Source organism: Globicephala melas, chromosome 15 (assembly GCF_963455315.2).
Source record: "Globicephala melas chromosome 15, mGloMel1.2, whole genome shotgun sequence".
Taxonomy (NCBI): domain Eukaryota; kingdom Metazoa; phylum Chordata; class Mammalia; order Artiodactyla; family Delphinidae; genus Globicephala; species Globicephala melas.
The window spans coordinates 64,542,480-64,558,337 of NC_083328.1; the positions used below are offsets into that span (position 1 = coordinate 64,542,480).

General features: G+C 44.0%; 1 protein-coding gene and 1 long non-coding RNA gene across 7 annotated transcripts in view; one reads left to right on the plus strand and one right to left on the minus strand.

The window, feature by feature from the left end:
• LOC115839257 (uncharacterized) lies at window positions 1–8,419 on the minus strand. Its single transcript, XR_009559145.1, has 5 exons — window positions 8,216–8,419; window positions 6,754–6,903; window positions 3,673–3,844; window positions 2,881–3,210; window positions 1–2,761 (listed from the first exon to the last, which is right to left on the minus strand). It is a non-coding gene; the product is annotated as an uncharacterized lncRNA (long non-coding RNA).
• Window positions 8,420–8,475: 56 nt separating this feature from the next.
• The window catches only part of MANBAL (mannosidase beta like), a 32,553-nt gene continuing 25,170 nt past the window's right edge, over window positions 8,476–15,858 (plus strand). Inside the window, exons 1-2 of one of the 6 annotated variants that reach the window (XM_060285371.1) lie at window positions 8,488–8,524; window positions 11,924–12,009. The gene's annotated coding sequence lies outside the window, so the exon portion shown is untranslated. Of the gene's footprint in view, window positions 8,589–11,923; window positions 12,010–15,858 lie in introns of those variants that run through there. The other 5 variants (XM_030830642.2, XM_060285372.1, XM_030830643.2 and 2 more) reach the window with 5 other exon arrangements.

The following is a 15,858-nucleotide window of genomic DNA, read 5'->3' on the forward strand; positions in this document are numbered from 1 at the left end:
TGGTTTTTTTTTTTTTAATGTTTTCAGAATCATAAATAAGCTTACCACTGGCTATTACATTACCATGGCAACCTGGCAGCTGGCTAGAAAGAAGCAGGTAGCACAGCTGCCTTGGGGTCTCGGCGGCACTAAAGTAATTGTGGATTTTTTTCTCTGTTGGCCTCTGCCTGGCCTCTTCGTTTTTCTCCTCATTTCCTCCTCCTTTCTTCTCCGTTTGGCCCTTATTCCTCCCTCATCTCATTAGGAGCAACATGTGCTCTAATTGTTTTAGATTTTCCAAGGGCTGCCAAATCTAACCTCTCCTTTGAAACTAACAATAATACCACCAATGGGCCCACGTGAGCCTGGCTATTTGACTGCTTTTTTATCCCCATCAAAATGTTGTATTAAAATGTCCTTGAATTTGTTTTGATAAGGTACATGCACAGAGTGCAAAATTCTAAAGGTACAAAATGGCACACATTAAGAGTAAGTTGGACTTCCCTGGTGGTCCAGTGGTTCAGACTCCATGCTTCCAATGCAGGGGCCACGGGTTCGATCCCTGGTCAGGGAACTAAGAACCCACATGTGGTGCGACCAAAAAAAAAAAAAGACAAAAAAAAGTAAGTCACCCGACTCCCTGGGGTCTAGGTCTTAGCGATCCTTGTCCAGCATTTAGAGTTGCCTCATGCTTTTTAATAGCTGCATATTCCAGGGTGTAGATGTACCACCACTTCTTTAAGTGGCCCCCTGTTGATGGATATTTGGCTTACTGCCAGTCTTTTGCTATTTTCATCCCCATTTTCCAGCTGGGAAAGCTGTGATTCAGAGAGGGAAGTGGTTTCTGGAAACTCCCAATGCAATTGTGGGCCTCTGTAGGCATTGCTTAGCTACAGAATCTAAGAAAAAAGGAAGAGTTGACTGACTCCTGAATTGCAGACAAGAAAGAGCCATCCAGAGACCTGATTTCTTTTCTTGCCCTGCTGATGTCTTAGCTAGTTCAGTTAAATTCTGCTAACATTGACTGATGCCTGGTGTGTAATTAAATGATTGTGGAAGTGTTTCACATCTGTCTTCCCTGCTAGACGATAATCTTTGTTAGGGCAAAGATCATGTTTCCTTCCCTACTGCATCCCTAGCAAGTACTATACTCCTGGCAAGCACGGGGTGTACCATAGGTGCTCAATTAATACTTGTTGAATGAATGTGCCAGGATTGTGTGTGGTTAAGACAATGGGCTTAGAGGCCTGGGTTTGAATCCTGACTAATTAGTTGTGTAATCCAAGACCCATTACTCAGCTTCTCTGTGCCTGAGCCTCCTCAGCTGTGAAATGGGAACACACCCTCAGTGTTGTTAGATCAAGTGAGTGAATGCTGTCAACTCCCCGTCACAGAGCTCTGTACACAGTGAGCGCTCAGCCGTTTCTCTCAGCTTCTTCCAGGGTCATGTATGGCAGGGAAATTCTGATGGGGGAACCAAAAGACCTTTTAAGATGAGGTAATTTGAGCTGGGCTCCGAGGGAGGAGTAAGATTGCAGTTTATGCGGCTGGGGCCAGATCTCTTTACTGAGTCCATGCAACTATAAAATGGAGATGACGACACCCAGTTTCTGGCTCCCTCTGGGAAGATGGTCCCACCTAAAGTCCCCCAGGAGGAAGACAGCACGCAATTAAAAGGCAGCATCATTATTCAGCTGGAAAACCACCTTCACAGGACAAGTGAACTGAACCCCACCAAATATGATTCGCTTGTGCTGTGTGTAACTGAATATTTAGCGTGGATTTAACCCAGGGAGCCAACTATGCTGTTGGTTTGAGTCAAGTTTAATGAGGCACTTCATAAACGTGGAGGTAATTAGTACCATCCAGATGTTGGTTGCATGTGAAGCTTTTGCTGCTTCCATGGCTGAAGCAGGGAGATGAAGTTCTGGACTGTGGACTCCTCAGGGGGATTTGGAAGTATGAGCTCCGGCCTGGACCTTTGCTTCAGCTGTAATCTCCTCCTATAGATTGAATGTCACCTACTCTGGGAAGCCTTCCTTGATTGCCAAAGGCAGAGTCTGATGCTTCTCCCGGGTTCTTATGTCATTCTGCACACACTTCCTTTGTAGAACTCAAAATATCCTACTGTGTTAGTGTCTATGTCTGTCTCTCCCACCAGAGCCCAAGATCTGTCTCCAGTGTTTCCCTGACATACAGTTGGCACTTAATGGATGTCTGCTGGATAAAGCTTTTCAGATTTCAAAACTGTGGGAAACCTTGGGTCTCAAGAACAAGTTATAGCATTTGGATTTTCCTGGGAAGGGCAAACCCTCTGTGGTGTTGACGTGTAATCTACCTTCTGATGGAAATTCTGTTTGATGACCTCTTTAACGAGCCCAGCATTGAAATGTGAACCGCACCTCCTTTGTAGCAGACCTGCTCCTGGAAGATCCTACAGCACAGGAATAGGACCTGGGTACCATGGGTTTATAGACACCCAAGTGTGGAATCCAGCCCTTAGTTCACACCTTGTAGAAAGCAAGAGGACAGGCCTTGAACTATCAAAGTCGGTTATCTGCTGGAAGGCTCCTGGAGGCCCAGAAAAAGAGTCCAGAATGCGGTGAGCCTCCACTGTTGTTTGGGCTCTGCTGGTTCTGAAATGAATGTATTGCTGGCCTTTCTGGCATGTAGAAGATGTCCTCACCATTTGGAGGAAAGCGGCCCCTCGTTTTGGTCCTGCATTCTGGATTCATCAGGATGTACCATGCTCAGCATTCCTGGTTTCTCCCTGGAGCTGAACCTAAGGGCAGAGAAGGAGTTGATGGAACACTGCAGAACTGGGCTCAGGCAAGAACCCCACCCAAGGCCAGGTGTGGCCAAGATCCCTGCTCTGAACAAGGTCCTGGACTCGGAACTCACCACAGTCTCTGGCTGACCCTTGCAGCTGGCATTGCTGCCTGGGGTGGGGGCTTCTGATGGGTCGTGGTTAAGTTCAGCATCTTTGCTCCAGCAGGGACTGAGGAGAGGGTGTGTGCATCCCATCCATCTGCCTCTTCCTACCTCTTGGGATTCCCACAAATGGGGGTTCAGATTTCGGGCAGCCGAAGTGACAAATACCAGCTTTTCCCCTATTCTGTGAATTCCATGTTGTCTTCTAGTACTCTTCAGAAAGGCTCCATCTCCTGGTCCCAGTTAGTCACTCAACAAACATTCATTTGAGCCTACATGTACCAGGCAGTGTGCTAGGTGCTGAGAGGCAGGAGTGAACAAAGGAAATAGAGTTTACATTCTAGAGGGGGAGAAACTGATGATAAATAGGCAAATAAGACAATTACAGATTGTGATAATGTTATAAAAGAAACAGGCAGGAAGCTGTGATAAAAAGTAAGGAAGGTCTACTTAGAAAGAGAATTTCTGTAATCTATACCCCAAAACTTAGTGGCTTAAAATACCCATTTATTTAGATCATGATTTTGTGGGTCAGGTATTTGGGAAAGACTGGGCTGGGAGGTTCATCTCTGTTCCATGTGGTATCAGCTGAGGTGTCTGGGGCTGCGGAGTCCACTTCCAAGATGGTTTCTTTTTTGCCCACAACTTTGTAGTGAAAAATTTCAAACATACAAAAAAAGTTGAAAGAATTATACAGCACATGCTATACCTACCACCTAGATTCTACACTTAACATTCTACCACCTTTGCTTTATCACACACCTGTCCATCTTTCCACCTCTCCAAGATGGCTTCTTCACTCCCGGGTCTGGTATCTGATGCTCCTCTGATTCCCTTCCTCCCCACGTGGCTTGGGCTCCTCCCAGCTCAGTGGTCTCAGGCTGGTCGCACTTCTTACATGGTAACTGACTTCCAGGCCAGTTAAGTGCCATGCCTGAAACGGACACAACATCTCTTCCACTGTACGCTATGGGTCCAAGCAGTCATGGGGCAGAAGAGCCCCTGTGGGATGGGCAATACTGCTGGAGCCATTTCTAGAAAAAACAATTAGCTAGAAAGGACGATCACAGAAGCCCTTTCTGAAAAGTAGTATTTGGGCAGAGCCCTGAGGTATGAGAATGAGCCTGTCTTGTAAAGAGCTGGGAGAAGACAGCATTCCAGACAAAGACACCAACAAAGGCAAAGGCTAGGAGGTGAAAAAGCAAGTCTTGTGCCTCTACTTTCCTTTGCCCATATCCAAATCCAGCCCATCATCCGGGACCCACATCGAGCCACCTCCCTCATGAAGCCTTCCCAGATACCTCATTCTCTGCTAACGCTTCCCTTCATCCTAGAGCACTCATGCCTGGAGTGTTCATCTGGCTTGAACAGCTTAGCTGGGTAGTACAGTGGTTATGCATGCAGTCTCTGTGGGGACTTGGGGAAGTTGCTTAACTTCTCCGGCCCTAGGTTTCTTCATCTGTAGATGGGAATAATACCTGCCTTACAGGTTTGCTGGGGGGAGGATATTGATATATGTAAAGTGCTGCGCACCTGATGAATACTCAATAGATGGCAGCTATAATTAATCATTTCAAACTGGTTCACCCTGTCGTGTTAATCTAGTTTAGAAAATTTTCTCAGAGAGACACCATGCCTTTTTCAACGTTTTCTCTTTCATCGTGCAAGCAGTGTGCCTCGCACAGATATTATGGATAGGAACAAGCACGCCACAGAGCGCTCCACCATGCTGTGGTGCTAATGAAGCCATGCAGGGCACAGAGATGAGTAAGACTCAGCTGGATCCCTCCAGAAGCTTCCAGAGAGTAAGAAAGTAGCTGTGCTTGCAGCAGCCATGCTGGGGATTTTTCACATTTGGATACAGATAGTAACAGGTTTCAAAGCACCTGCACATCTGTATTAGTTTGCTATGGCTGCCATAACGCAGTACCACAAACTGGGTGGCTTAAATAACAGAAAATTATTTTCCCACAGTTCTGGAGGCTAGGAATCAGAAATCAAGGCTGAGGACTGTGGGGAGGAATCTGTTCCATGTCTCTCCCGTAGCTTCCAGCGGTTTGCTGCAATTTTTGGCTTCCCTGGCTTGTAAAAGCCTCACCCTGAGCTCTGCTTTCATTTTTACACGGCATTCTCCCTTACGTGTGCATCGTGTCCAAATTTCCCTGTTTAATGAAGACACCAGTCATATTGGATTAGGGCCCATCCTAATAACCTCATTTTAATTTGACTACCTCTGCAAAGACCCTGTCTCCATACATGATCGCATTCTGAGGTACTGGGGTTAGTTCTCCAACAAATCTTTTTGGGGGGACACAATTCAACATATAAGACATCTCTGTCTCCTATGATCCTCCTCATTCACACCCCACAGTGAGCCCCTCCAGGACAAGTACCAAGTCTTGTCCTAAATATCTGTATCTTTCCTTCCTTCTTTCTTTCTCTCTCTCTCCCTCCCACCCTTTCTCCCTTCCTTGTTTCCTTTTTTCTTTCTCTCTCTCTTCCTTTCTTTTTTTCTTTCTTTCCTTTTCTTTCTTCCTTTCTTTCTTTCTCTCTCCCTGCCTCCCTTCTTTCCTTGCTTCCTTTCTTTCTTTCTCTGTCTCTCTCTCTTTATTTTTCTTCCTTCCCTTCCTTCCTTCCTTCCTTCCTTCCCTTCCTTCCTTCCTCCCTCCCTCCCTCCCTTGCTTCCTTCCTCTCTCTCTCTCTTTCCTCCCTCCTTCCTTTCTTTTTTTGACTGTGGCGAGCGCAGCTTGTGGGATCTCAGTTCCCCAACCAGGGATGGAACCTGGGCCCGGGCCTAGAGCAGTGAAAGCGCCGAGTCCTAACCACTGGACTGACAGGGAAGTTGCCTAAATATCCGTACCTCTCAGGCCTCAGCTTCTCCCCACTGTCTTACGTGCCAAGCCTTTCCAACAGCCTTTCCACCTCCCACCGTGCTTATTCCTTTTGTGCCTGGCAAATTCCTCTTCATTCTTTGTTTCTAAGTTTAAATGTTACCTCCACAGAGAGGCCTTCCCCGATCACCTTTTCTTGATTGTATCTCCCATGCTATTTATTCTCTCATGGTTTCCTCTTATTTCCTCCCTACACACCTCATGGTTCATAAATATACATTTCTTTGTGATTGATTAATGAGGGTGTCAGATAACCCCTGGTCTGTAAACACAGTGAGGGTAGGGACCCAATTACTCACTATTGCCTTCCTGACTCCATAGTGTATGATCCAGAACAGAAACTCCATAAATATTCGTTGAATGAATGAATAAATAATACATCTTTGGATCCTCCATATCATCTCACATAGTATGGGATTAGTGGATGTTGAGTGAATTATAATTATTTCTGTCTGTGTCCTCCAGGAGAGAGTGAGCTCCTTGAGGATAAGATTAGGTCTCATTCTTTTTTTTTTTGTTTTTTTTTTGCGGTACGCGGGCCTCTCACTGTTGTGGCCTCTCCTGTTGCGGAGCACAGGCTCTGGATGCGCAGGCTCAGCGGCCATGGCTCACGGGCCCAGCCGCTCCGCGGCATGTGGGATCTTCGCGGACCGGGGCACGAACCCATGTCCCCTGCATCAGCAGGCAGTCTCTCAACCACTGCGCCACCAGGGAAGCCCTAGGTCTCATTCTGTTTTGAATCTTTAGCATCCAACCCCTCCTCCTTGATCTTCTCTGTACTAGTTATCTATGCTGAAAAAAAATTACCTTGAAACTTAGGAGCTTAAAATAGTAATATTTGTTATTTCACAACTTCTATGGGTCAGGAATTCAAGAGTGATTTTGTTGACTGTTTCTGGCTCAAGGTCTCTCATGAGATTATATTCAAGATTTTGGCCAGGGCTGCAGTTACCTGAAGGTTTGACTGAGGCTGGAGGATCCACTCCCAAGATGGCTCACACACATGGCTGGCAAGTTGGAGGTGGTTGTTGGCAAGAGGCTTGGTTATTATTCATGCAAGCCTCTCCCCAGGGCTGCCTGAGTGTCCTCACAACATGGATCCCTGATGAATGATCAAGAGAGAGCAATGAGGAAGAACAATGTTTTTTATGTCTTCATCTTGGAACTCATACTCCATGATTTCCACAATATCCTATTGACTATATCTGTCAGCCCTATTCAATGTGGGAAGGGGCTATACAAAGGCATGGATACCAGGAGTCAAGAATCACTCAGGTTCATAGTGAAGGCTGATTACCAAGTCCTATTAGATCTCCTTTCTCCCCATTACTTGCCCCACCAATACCCAGTCAGGAACTCTGTACTGCCATCCAAACACTTATCACATTATATGATAATATGTTCAAACTTAAGCTCCACAAAGGCAGAGACTCCATCTGTCTGGTTCAACAACCAGCACAAGCCATAGAGTAGGTACTCGGTGAATGTTTTGAATGAATTTTAATAATTTGCTTCTGTCTGAATTACAAAACTGTGCTTGTTTGTCTCCTCTCTGCATTTCATTGTAGGCTCTTAGCTCAGGGCCTGGCATAGAATTAAGTCTTCTATACAACGTAAATCAAAACTACAATGAGGCATCACCTCACACTGGCCAGAATGGCTATCATCAAAAAGTGTACAAATAATAAATGCTGGAGAGGGTGTGGAGAAAAGGGAACCCTCCTGCGCTGTTGGTGGGAATGTAAATTGATACAGCCACTATGGAGAACAGTATGGAGGTTCCTTAAAAAACCACAGTTACCATATGATCCAACAATCTCACTCCTGGGCATATGTCCAGAAAAGATGAAAACTCTAATTCAAAAAGACACATGCACTCCAATGTTCACAACAGCACTGTTTACAATACCAAGACATGAAAGCAGCCTAAATGTCCACTGACAGATGAATGGATAAAGAAGATGTGGTACATATATACCATCTACTCTGCCATAAAAAAGAACAAAATAATGCCATTTGCAGCAACATGGATGGACCTACAGATTATACTAAGTGAAGTAAGTCAGAGAAAGACAAATATCATATGATATCACCTCTTTGTTGAATTTAAAAAAGTGATACAAATGAACTTACTTACAAAACAGAAATAGACTCACAGATATAGAAAACAAATTTATGGTTACCAAAGGGGAAGAGGGGAAGGGATAAGTTAGGAATTGGGGATCAACTGATACACACTACTATATATAAAATAAATAAGCAACAGGACCTACTGTATAGCATAGGAAACTATATTCAATATCTTATAACAACCTATAATGGAAAAGAATCTGAAAAAGAATATATATATACACATATATATGTATATATGTATATGTATATAACAGAATCTCTGCCGTACACCTGAAACTTACACAACATTGTAGATCTACTTCAAAAAAAAAAAAAGGCTTCTATAAATGTGTATAAACATTTGCTGAAATGGGCTGTGATAAAGGGGCTTGAAGAATCGACGGTGTCTGGATCTCACTTCCGTAGTCCTCTCCGTCCAGCTCAAACCCACTGGGTTGGGACAAAGGTCTGACAAAACCCAGCGGCCCGGATCCACCAACCGTAGCAACGAGGGCGGTCGGAGCTGAGCCCGCTGGTTGCTCAGGAGCGTCACTTCCGGGACCGAGGTTGCAAGGAACCACTTCCGGGGGCGCGGTGCGGCGGCGCTGGAGGTGAGTACGGTGACGCCGTGGCCGGTCCCGGGCTTCAGGGCGGGGTAGAGTCGCAGATGCTGAGGTACGGAGAGGGGCTTAAGCTCGGGCGCCGCGGGCGGCGCTGTTCTGCCGGCCCGGGGGCCACTCCGTGCGCGGCGAAAATAACTTCCTGGGTCGCTCTTTCGGAAGTTACTTGGGAGGGGAGTTTTGAGTCCCAGTGGGGCGGAGAGCCTGTCTTGCTGTCCCTCAGTGCTTTAGTTCTGAGCAGGGCCAGAACCCGGTGCTCCTCACAGTTGTGACTTGGCCTTTCTTCCCACTGACGGAGCTTTAGGAGGAGCCAGAGTCTTGGAGTCAGTCTGGCTGGGGCTTGACCCCTGAGTGTACCCCTATTTAACCCTATGTAACCGTGGACGAGCTCTGGTTGCCTCTCTGGTTCTCAGTTTCCTCCTCTGTAAAATGGGCGCATGTTCGCTGATTTATTTCTTTTTAAAGGAAGTGGGAAATGAGTATGTGAAACCTCACTTTTTAAGTGGTGGCAACAAATTCGGATTTAATAATTACATTTTGTAGGACATCTGCCCACCAGCTTCAGCCTACTGGCTGCCAGTTTTGACTGCTCTAGGAGATGGCTTATCTTTTCATATGACAAAATTCTAACCCAGTTTTGAGCAGTTTTGGGGAATTTGTTGTAATGGGGCGGGTCTGGGTATACAGCCCATGGCTGTAAGGCAGTAATTCCTGACACTGATTTTCTGTACCCCAGTCTGTTTCCTTTGAATTCTCAGGACAGAATTTTTTTTTTTTTTGTGGTACGCGGGCCTCTTACTATTGTGGCCTCTCCTGTTGCGGAGCACAGGCTCCGGACGCACAGGCTCAGCGGCCATGGCTCACGGGCCCAGCCGCTCCACGGCATGTGGGATCTTCCTGGACCGGGGCACGAACCCGTGTCCCCTGCATCGGCAGGCGGACTCTCAACCACTGCGCCACCAGGGAAGCCCCAGGACAGAATTTTTGAATCACTTCATTAGAAGCCAGTGATCCCCTACCAACATCCTTGGAATCTGTTTCTTTAAATCTAAGAGAAGACTTAGTTTCTATTTGCTAAGTCTGGACAGCTATACATGTCTCAGGGGTTATTTATTTATTTTGAAATAGTGACTGTTTTTTCTAATAAACTTTTTATTTGAGAACTATTTTATTTATTTATTATTTATTTATTTTTATTTTTTGGGGGGGGCTGTGTTGAGGGTACGTGTGGGCTTTCTCTAGTTGCGGCGAGTGGGGGCTACTGTTCTTTGTGGTGGGCGGGCATCTCATTGCGGTGGCTTCTCTTGTTGTGGAGCACGGGCTCTAGGCCCGCGGGCTTAGTTGCTCCGCGGCATGTGGGATCTTCCCGGACCAGGGCTCGAACCTATGTTCCCTGCGTTGGCAGGCGGATTCTTAACCTCTGTGCCACCAGGGAAGTCCCGAGAACAATTTTAGATTTACAAAATTATTGTGAAGATGCTGCAGTGAGTTCCCATATATCTCCCACACAGTTTTCCCTATTATTAACATTTTACATTAGTATAATACTTTTGTCACAATTAATGAACTGATATCAGTAAATTATTATTAACTAAAGTCAATGGGCTCTTCAGATTTGCTCAGTTTTCTCCTAATGTCCTTTGTCTGTTCCAGGATCCCACATTACATTTAGTCGTGTCTCCTTGGGCTTCTAGGACTGTGATAGTTCCTCAGACTTATCTCGTTGAGATAAACTTGACAGTTTTGAGTATTACTGGTCAGATACCTTGTAAAATGACCCTCAGCTGGGATTTGTTTGGTGTTTTTCTTATGATGAGATTGGAGTTATAGGTTTGGGGGAGGAAGACCACAGAGGTAAAGTGCCATTCTCCTCATATCACATCAAGGGTATATACTTTCAATATAAGTTACCACAGTTGATGTTAACCCAGATCACTAGCTTGAGGTAGTCAAGTTCTTCCACTGTAAAGTTACTCCCCTTCCCCCACTTTTCCATATTGTACTCTTGGAAGGAAGTCATTATGCACAGCCCATGCTTAAGGAGTGTGGAATTATACGTCATACTTTAAGACAGATGATCTACATAAATTGTTTGAAATTCTCCATGGGAAATTTGTGTATTTATTAAATCATTTATATCAGTATAGTCTTGGATATTTCTTTTCATACTTTGGGTTATAATCCAGCACTACTTAATTTATTTTGTTGTCCAAATTGTTCTGGCTTTGGCGATTGGGAGCTCTTTGAAGTGGCTTCTATATCCCTTTGACATACCCCGATCAATGTGTTTTGGGTTTTTTTGAACACTTTCTTACTTTCTGTTACAGGTTTATCTTGTGTATTTCCTGCTTCAGTCCTAGAGTTAACCATTTCTCCCAGGAGCCCTGGTTCCTTTTATTGGAGAATGGTATCAGACACCAAGATCTGGGTGCTAGGTGTGCTCATTGCTGCTGGTATGCCCTGTTTCTGGGCTCTGTCAGCAAAAGAGCAAGAGATGTATGTGTGTAGACTAATCTCCCTCTTCTTCTCCTCTCCCTCTCTACATATATATATATACACACACACACACACACACACACACACACACACACACACATTTATATATATAAATATGTAGCCTTCTGTATCTATATTAATCTAAATATGAGTTTATACTGATGTCTGCAACACTCTTCCATTTCACATGGATCATTCTAGCCTCCTCTGTCTTAACTGTAACCTTCTACTCCAACTGTAACAAACCTAGCTCCCACCATCTACCATCCATTTACTTAATTGTTCAATTCCAGTGTACATGTATAGTTGTTTTAGAATTGGTAACCTATATCCCATGTGGGAAACAACTTTATTAACTAGAGTACAGTGACATATACAGTTCCTTTTGCCTTTAGTCTTACAAACTCCATCCATTTCCAAAGTTACTGAGGTCAGCACCTGATTCCCCCTACCCCTTCAGTGAAATCGCTTCATCCATTTCTAATACATTTAGATTCAGAATGTCACATTCTGCATTCCATCCTGGATACCTAAATGATTTTTTTTTTAATTCATGTACATTAAAGTTTACTCTTTGTGCTGTAAAGTTTGCTGGGTCTTAGTTGCAGCACACAGGCTGTTCGTTGTGGTGTACAGGCTTCTCTAGTTGCAGGGCGCAGGCTTCTCTAGTTGTGGCGCGCAGGCTTAGTTGCCCTGCGACATGTGGGATCTTAGTTCCCCGACCAGGGATCGAACCCGCGTCCCCTGCATTGGAAGGCAGATTCTTAACCACTGGACCCCAGGGAAGTCCAGTTCTATGGGTTTTGACAAATGCTTAATGTCTTGTATTCACCATTACAGTATCATACAGAATAGTTTCACCTTCAGGTCTTATTTTTAATTTCTCTCTTTCAGATTTCATCTCAGAAATCTTGTTGGCCCTCTCTTCAAAATACATCTACAACCTGAGAATTTACCGCTTCTACTGCTACCTGGTGCAAGTGTGTCTTTTTGACTATTATATAGTAGCCTCTTAACTGGTTTCCCTATTTCCACTCTTGCCCCTCTACATTCTGTTCTCAACACAGCAGCCACAGGGACCATTTAAAAATGAGTCAGATCGTGTCATTTCTTTGCTAAGAACCTTCCAGTGGCTCCCCTTTGACCCAGCGTTCTACTGATCCTACACAGCTGCTCACTCTACTCTCTTCTCCTTGGTCATAAAGTTCATTCCTGCCTCAGGACCTTATCCTTTGCTGTTTCTTCACCTTGGGGTACCTAACAGGAATTGAATTGACTTGTTCTTTCACTTTTTTCTTGCCTCTGCTGAAATGACACCTTCTCAGAGAGGCCTTTCCCTGACTGCCTCATATAAAATAGCACCCCTTATCTCCCTATTTATATTTCTGATAATACTGCTGCCATTACATATCTATATGTGTGTGTTTGAGTGCCTCCGATTGGATGAAAACTCCATGGCAGGACCTAGAATGATGCTCAGTAAATATGTGTCCAGTGAATGAATGCTTCAGACCACTGGTATCTGGCATTCACAGATGAGCCTCAAGGGGTCTGATAACCTTATGAAATTATTTGCCATGTTTGAGAATAAATGGCTCTGTACTTTTTATGAAATTCTGGTGAGGGTATGAGTTTCCCCCCATGTGTAAAAACCTTTGCTCTTAAGCAAGTCTGGAGCATCACAGGGTTAGAGACCTAGCGGGATGTTCAGCGTTGCCCTGACTCACTGGTAGAGCCTAAGCAAGCAGCGTGCCTCTCTGCTCCCCCTCCTCCTTGTTAAATGAGGCTGTTGGTTGAGGCATCTGCTCTTACTTTAAAGGTGGGAAACAACCATAGGTTTCATCAGTTACCAAATATCTGAGTCAGGCCCTGGAAGAAACTCAAGATGGACCCTGGGTCCCTGCTGTCCAGGAGCTTATAGTGGAGCAAGTAAAAACATTAGACTGTGTAGTATTTCTCAAACAATAAGAAATACATTTTGAATTTTGACCCAGAACATCCTTGCTTGGATGTAGATGGATATAACTAGTTAAAAAAAAAAAAGCTTCAGGACACAATACTCACCCTTACTGATATGATATTTTCTATTGTCATTTACTTAATTAATTAAAGTACTGGTTAATAAAATTAAAGAGGAAAAAATGTCAGCTGCAGCCCCCTTAATGGTTTCCATGGCTCACAAATTGGCCACAGCCTGCAGTTTGAAAACCATTGACCACCAGCTAAGTTTCAGTCGTACCCACCAGCCAGTTTGAATCCTAACTTTGCCACTTCTCAGCCAAGTAATCCCAGGGTAGGCCATGTAACCTCTCCCAAGCCTTGGTTTCCTCATCCTCATTAGTAATACCCACCTCCCAGAGTGGTTGTGAAATGAATGAGATGCTGACTGTAAAGTGCCGTGCACATCTGGCAAATGATTTGCTTACCGCTACTGCTGTGACAGTGTCGGGGGTGGGGTGGGAGGAGCAAAGCCTGTCAAGGAGTCTGAGGGATAAGAGCCTCCTTGTTGGGAGCTGAAGGATGAGTAGGACTCTTGTGACTTCAGTATTCAGGAAAGGAAAACCCAGAAATCCTGGCAGGCAGACTGGGAAGTAAAGCATAGGGGTACAGAGAAAATTAGACAGGAGTTCTAAAGCAGACACAAGATGTATAGAGCATTTTATGTTTTCCAGAACTTTATTACAACCACCCTCTGGTTGTACCTGTGCTGTCCAATGTGGGAGTCTTCTAGCCACATGCAACTATTTATAAATAAAGTAAAATGAAAATGAAAAATTCAGTTCCTTAAGCCTCATTTAAGTGCTTAATAGCCACATGGGGCTGGTGGCTACCATATTGGAGAACATTTCCATCATTGCAGAAAGTTCTCTTGGGCAGCATTTCATTAGACCCTATAAAAGCCTTGTGAGAGGAGTAGATAGGCATGGATTTTTCTTTTAGATTGTATTCAATTTTTTCAATGATATTCCCCCCACAATTAAAACTTATGAGCCCTTCACTTTAACAGCAGCTATTTACATTTTCTTATGGCCTCTTCTGATCTTTAGCCAGTGAGATCATAGTTTATACATGGCTGCAAGTCAGTGTTTATGTAATTATTTTCTTTTTTCATTTAATATAATTTTGCAAAGATTTTTCTGCTGACCTGATACACCACATATGTACTTGCCATTTTAGCCAACAGGGAATATCCCGTGATGTATCATAATTGGGTTAACTGCTTCTTTATTGTTGGACACTTTAGTTCCTTCCTGCTTTTCAGTATTATGAATAGCACTGCCATGAACTTTTTTTGTACCTGAAGCCTTTTTCTTCTTTTGAATTGTTTCCTTACTGTAGATTCTAGGAAGTGAGTTATTCAGTCAAAGGATATAATCACTTTTATGGCTCTTGTTATATTGCCTAATTGCCATTAAAAAAAAAAAGCCTAAATGCATTATAGCTTTGAATAGATATTATTGTTGTTGTTTGGCTCCTGAGAACATCAAGTCTGTAGGAGGTCAAGAGATTGGCCCAAAGTGTAGCTAATTTCTGATAGAAGCAGGGTTTGTGCCCCCCCCCACTGTTGGCCCCATGTTTTTATTGTACTACAAATATTCTTAACAATGTTGCTGTGAGTAACACTAATAAATCTAAGTATTGATAAGCCCACTCGGCTTGTTACAGCCTTAAATGTAAAGTTTAGGGCCAAGGGCATTTTTAAAAAGTATGTATTTATGAGGTGCAACTGTGAAGAAATGAGAGAACTCTTTTATACCTTGCTATTCACATGGTGTAAGGATATAGTGTCCTGTCTGCGCTGTACGTTTCCTCCAGTAAAGCTGTTCTTGCAACAGCCTTGGAATTCACTTCAGGGCCAGTTTCTGAGCCACCGCAAACAATCTGCCTAGGGTCTGAGCGTCATAACCTTGTATTTGACCAAAAATGGTATTCCTGGGCTTGAGGCTCCACCTGATTCACCACACTTGGATCCAGATGCTGTTGGGTTCCTTCCAGAAATCACATCCTTCCTGGGAGGATGAAGATCTGCCAGCTCTGAGGATTTTGGGGGGGGAAAAAAAGTGAGCCTCAGGCTTTGAAAGCCATTCACAAAGGAGACAGAAGTGGTGGGAAACAGTGGCCACCTTGTCAGCTCGGGCACATCACCTTCCTAAGTGACTAGGTTGAAAGGTAGACAAATGCGCATTTGCACAAACCCCAGTCTGTTCACTTGGAAGGTTGTTTCTGTCATCCTTTAGTCACTCCTCTGTCATGTTGGGAAAATGTTGCAAAGCAGTGAAGCCGCAGAGCCGAAGTGAAGGAAGGTTTTAGGATAGTCTCTTAACCCAGAGCCATCCATAGGAATATAACGCAGGCCGTGTGTGTAATTTAAAACTTTCTAGTAGCCACATTTAGAAAGTAAAAAGAAACAGGTACAATTTGTGTGTGTGCGTGGTAAAATATCCATAACATAAAATTTACCATTTTAACCATTTTTAAGTGTACAGTGTGTGTAACCATCACCACTGTTTCCAGAACTTTTTCATTATTCCAGACTGAAACTCTGTACTCATTAAACAATGACTCCCTATTGCCCCTCCTCCATCCCCTGTAACCTATATTCTAGTTTCTGTCTCTACGAATTTACCAATTCTAGGTACCTAATGAGTGGGATCATACAACACTTGTCCTTTTCTGTCAGGCTTATTTCATTTAGCATGTTTTCAAGGTTCATCCATATAGCATGTATCAGAATTTCATTCATTTTAGTAGCTGAATGTCCTTTGTCCTTTGTCTATACCACATTTTGTTTATCCATTCATCTGTTGATAGACTCTTGGTTGTTTCCA